Below are 5394 nucleotides of genomic sequence, written 5' to 3'. Positions count from 1 at the left end.
TTCCACACACCAAAACCAAAACATACGGACAACGCACTTTTACTTTCTGCGCACCCACACAATGGAATTCTCTCCCCTTTCACATCCGCCACTCTCAGTCACCCCAAGCATTCAAACGAGCACTTAAAGGGATAGTATCCGCCGGGAAAAGGCCTTCAGATTGCTTTCAAAGCATCACCGTAAGATTCTACGTTACAAATAATGCTACCATCCATGAGGAATAACTTAACTTTGCAAATTCAACAGTTTTGATAGCTAATTAATTGTCGTAACAGAATCCAAGGAAAGAGCACTCTTGTAATGGTTGGGTGGTTTCCCTTGTCAAATGTGTCAACAATGGCGTCTTCCTGCGATCATTGTAGTCTGAAAGTGAAAAGGTAAGTGTTAACGTTGTCTGACAGGAAATAAAGCTTTCAATAGGACAAGTCAGTATCAGTGTACAAGTTGCTCTCAGCAGGACTGCAAATGAATCGATCGATGCGAGTCAAAAAGCCCTGTAGCACTCAAAATGATTCGCCCTGACGAAGATCATACTCGTACTTTGTTTAGGAGCAGTACTCATTCAGATTATCTTGGACATATGTGTTGCCTGTTGGTGATCATTTCAAATATATGTCTCTAAAGTTGCGCTTTTACCTATAAGCTTATGCATTTGTTTCAAATTCCATTCATGTCACTGATCGAACACAGGGAACAGTAAACGTGCGAGAGTTCGAAGCAAAGCGCATTCATGTTTCAGACAAATAGAGAGCTCTGAAAATTATGTCTTTTCTCATAATAGTAACCCAAAAGAAAAGAAATTATACTTATCCCTCTGAACAATGTCGAGGATATCAGTGTCTTGTGCATTTGTTGTGTGTGTGTGTGTGTGTGTGTGTGTGTGTGTGTGTGTGTGTGTGTGTGTGTGTGTGTGTGTGTGTGTGTGAGACTTGTATCACTGTGTGTGTGTGTCACTGTGTCACAGTGTGTGCATGAATGTGACTGTGTGTGTGTGTCACTGTGTGCATGAGTGTGATTATGTGTGTGTTTGTGTGTGTGTGTGTGTGTGTATTATGCTTGTGATATAATCACATATATATATATATATATATAGACAGCTGAGGAAGTTCAAAGTGTCCTCCTCCATCATGTCCCAGTTCTACAGGGCTGCTGTAGAGAGTCTCCTTACCTTTTCTATCACGGTTTGGTACAGCAGCTCCTGCCAGTTTGAGAAAGAAAAACTGGAGAAGGTCGTTAGGGCTGCCAGCAGGATCATTGGCAGAGATCTCCCCTCTATAGACTCCCTTCACATCCTGCGCATGATGAGGAAATGTAGGTCCATCATGCAGGATCCCACACACCCGGCTGGTCATCTCTTCCAGCCTCTGCTCTCGGGGCGCAGGCTCAGAACCCTCAGATGCCGTACGGCAAGACTCAGAAACAGTTTCTACCCCCAGGCTGTCCTGGCTTTTAATAACCGGTAAATGAACTCTACAGACTGTGACACGTTTTAGGATGCTCTAGGAGTATGATTTTAGTAGCTGACATGACATACTGTGATATATAGAGTGGGTTTTAGCATGGTGACACCACTGTGACGCGATGAAGCCAGACTATGTTTTAGCAGCTGGTTATATTACCGGAATACACATCTAGTATGTTTTAGTAGTTTTAGTCGTTCTTTAACCACTGTGATGTGTTGGAAGAGTTTATTTTTATGTGCTGTTTTAGAGGTACATTTTATCAGTATGGAACATGTTCAGTTCTTACAGTAGTTGATAGTGGGGGGGGGGGGATCCTATCTTATTCTGCGTACTTTTATTGTGGTTCCGATAGCTCTTAGAGTTTCATAGTTCTCACCATGTCTGTATAGTGTATGTATTAGTTACTGTGATACCAAACTGTCTTACCCATGTATGTATGATGCTATGCGCCAGTGATGTATGAATGCTATTTATTTTTGTTTTTATCACACAGCAAGCTGCTTTCCTCGTGTATTTTTTATGTTCATTCATGTATTGTACACTTGGCAATAAATTATCTATCTATCTATATAAATTGTATTTTTGTATACACGTGAAAAAAAGAGTACAAACTACACTGTTGTGTGCGTGAACGTTGTGTGCCAGCTGTCAAAACTCAAGTGAGCTTTTCCTGATTATGATTGAAGTTTGCTACAAATAACTCATTAACTGTAAGGGAGATTGATTAATGATATAGTGTATTCTTTTCAAGCATTTGTCTTTATTTTCAGGCTATGGAAGTTTTACATTCAAAACAACAAGCGGCCAGGCTGCTCGTTCAACTTCAAGAGAAAAGTGCACATCGAGGCAGGATAGGGAGAGGAATTAGCAGAGGTGTGAGCTAATGCAGAGGCAAGGACTGGTCCAAGTCTTCTCAAACTGAAATTGGTTTGCTGGGCAAGGGGAAGGCTGATCCGAATAACAATTTGAAGGTAAGTGAGGACTAGTTATACTTATAATATTAATAGATACTTTCTTTGTGTGCAGGAGTTAAAAGAAAAAGACTTATGATGTTAGAGCCAAGGGTAATTTTGTGAATTCCAATAGAGTGCTATCACAGAAAATTAAGAAATTACATTCATCCAACTGAACAATGTCAAGAAAATCAGTGCGTGATGTGTATTTGTTATATGTGGATGTGTGTGTGTTTTAGGAATGTAATGTGTGCAGAAAATAAGTAAAATTGTGTGTAAGTGGGGGTGTAAATAGTGGTCTGGGTGGCCCCAAAAAAACAATTTGAAGGTGAATCAGGACTATAGTTATAAGTACTTTCTCTCACTGCTTCCCCCCCTCAACCCCCACGCCTCCTCCAAACTCAATCATTCGAGTAAGTACCTTTTTATTCTGCAAGATTTGTGAGGTCGAAGACTTTGTTACAGGGTATACTAAATAATGACTAACGGTGAGGTTTTTAGGTCTCAGTCACAAATTACATTACCGGTGCTTTTTTTTCATTCTAGGGAATGTGTGTATTTCCTGGTTTCAAAAAATATTGAAAAAGAATGAAAATTCAGCTTCAGCATCCAGATTTTGTCAAGATATTTTGTGCAGTTATATTTCAGTACCCACAACCTTTTAGTGTCTCATAAAGGGAAATAAATGAACAGTCCTCACAATTAGGGTGCTGTACCGTGAACCCCCCCTTTTAAAAACCTTTACAATTCAAGATCTCCCCTATATTTAGACCTTGCTTTTCAAATTTTCTGGTCATAACCTATGAAAATTCACCTTCATTTTAAGACTTCCTGCTTTTTAATACCTGATTTTATCAGATTTTGGGATATCGTAAAAGGGGGTTCCACTGTAATATGAATTCTGTTTTAGCTACACCTGTGTGACAAATGGATTTGTACATAATTCAGTATTGGATGGTTTAAACAAATGTGTACAGATTGGCTTGCCATACTTGAAGTATCACGACTGGACAGCGTGACCTATTTTTGTAAGGCGTATCTTCATTGGCTGCTGTGGCCAATGGGAGAAAAAGAGGTTAGCTTTGTGGTATGTGAAAGAGTAGAGCGTGCCTGACAGTCGAGGAGGACAGACGTGTTTTGAATGATGTCTCCGCGTTGGGCTATAACGCTGCTCACCGAACACTGAGGTCAAACACCGTAAGACTAGTGTTGCGGACGAACCATGAGGGTTCTATGCTGTAAAGATACAGGTATTTATTGAATTGTATTTTGCTCAGTAATATTGACGGGTGAAATGACTGTGAGAGTCATGTTGTAAATTGGGTTGGAGAAGCGTGAGCCGCTGTGTCAGCCATTTTGAAAAGGAAGGTCGTATGTTCTTTTGGTAATGAAGTTACTTGTAAATGAGCTGGTGTAAATAATATATCCGCATAAGTTAGTGGACGGATAGTTGAACAGTATTGAGAAAGAATAGCAGTATTATTTCGTAGAAAAGTTTATCTAAGAATTGAGACTTATGGTAGCCTAAACTTAAGTTTTTACGCAGCACCCCGGTCGGAGTGAGGGATGGTACCACTTGACAGCGGGAGAGAGAGAGACGGGCATCCCCTCCCTAGCGCTACGAATCGTTGATTGAGAGCGCAGGGTTGTAACAGCGCTGGAGTACTGGAACGGGTGGAGCCGCACCCCATAGCCACCACGAGCGGTATTGCGTGGGTGGTATGGATTCCGGGTATGTACCCGCTAAAGTTTGTAGAGTCACTGTATGTGTGAACTGCCACCGAAGGAACATAATCATAAGATTGTGGAGTCACTGAATGTGTGAACTACCACCGAAGAACCATAATCGTCGAGAAGATTGTGTAAGACGTAGACGTCGTAAATTAAGTATTACGTGACAAGTGATGTGCGTAAAATGACACTGTGGTAAACAGGAACCCTAAACGTTAGAAGAATTGTGTGGAACGAGAACTTCATCTAACGTGAGACAGTTAGTCTCCGACGTGTGTTAAGATATTATTCTTCTTATATATGAATGAACGTGATCTGTAGAATGCATGAGAAATAACATATTTGTATTGTTGTGTTGATGATTCATTACAGGTACGAGGGCAAAGGGCATTGAGAGTGTTTAGTCTTTGTGCTTTGTTTGAGTGTTGTGTGCGAGTAACAGTTAGATAGTAAACAGAGTAGAGCACGCATATTTTCTATACACACAGACACTTACCTGAAATTTCATCCGTAACAACCTGTATGCTGTTTGTAAAGAAGGATATTTTACAGATTGAGGGGATCATTTCTGCCTCCATAATGATCGTTATGATCTGACACATTGGCTAACAGATTCCATGATCATGCTGTTATGTAGGAAGTCATAATAATGATGTGTAGATTTTTGAATTGTGTCTGCTTTGCAGTTCAAATAGATGTCTGCCTTCCTGTTCAATTTTTTTTAAACAAGACAATCCCTGAAGCACATTTTCCAACCACATGTCAAACAGCAGTTCTGCTTAGCTTGAAACATCAGTATTGAATAATTATATCAAATTGACCTTTTTGCGGTTGAGCACTTGACAGATGCTGCTACAATACCTCTTGTAGAGAAAATTTTTAGAGATACAGTGGAGCCCTTTTAAGATATATATGTATATACAGCAAACTCAATCAAAGAAAAGCAGAATGTCTTAGAATAGAGGTTATAAACAGGAATCTGAGAAAGTAGTGTCTTTTAAGACAAATGTTGTTGTGTTTTTTTTAAAGGGGGGGGGGAGGGGGGCAAAGTTAGGGTTTCACTGTACAATGCAATGGTAAACTGGGCATTCATTCCAAGTAGCTAAAGCTGTGTAACTGACACTTTTGCTCGTCAGGAGCACTAGAACACGTCACATTTTCAGAATGCTAAGTGTGTCAGAATGCTAAAAATCTGGAAAGCCAATGCCCACAGGTATATCCCATCCCCCCTCTCCCACCCACCACCA

At 40.3% G+C, this 5394-nt stretch overlaps 2 long non-coding RNA genes across 3 annotated transcripts in view; both read left to right on the top strand.

The window, feature by feature from the left end:
- The first annotated feature begins 362 nt into the window (after nt 1-362).
- Nucleotides 363-5394, top strand: part of LOC138973249 (uncharacterized) — a 6380-nt gene continuing 1348 nt past the window's right edge. Inside the window, exons 1-2 of one of the 2 annotated variants that reach the window (XR_011457934.1) lie at nt 363-377; nt 2234-2434. This is a non-coding gene — a long non-coding RNA (uncharacterized lncRNA). Of the gene's footprint in view, nt 378-1810; nt 2435-5394 lie in introns of those variants that run through there. The other variant, XR_011457933.1, reaches the window with a different exon arrangement.
- On the top strand, nt 3325-5167 carry LOC138973251 (uncharacterized). The gene is made up of 2 exons (XR_011457937.1): nt 3325-3666; nt 3963-5167. It is a non-coding gene; the product is annotated as an uncharacterized lncRNA (long non-coding RNA).

This window comes from Littorina saxatilis, linkage group LG8 (assembly GCF_037325665.1).
Source record: "Littorina saxatilis isolate snail1 linkage group LG8, US_GU_Lsax_2.0, whole genome shotgun sequence".
NCBI lineage: Eukaryota > Metazoa > Mollusca > Gastropoda > Littorinimorpha > Littorinidae > Littorina > Littorina saxatilis.
The sequence above is the reverse complement of the archived record's forward strand: the minus strand, read 5'-3'. Positions and strand labels throughout refer to the sequence as shown.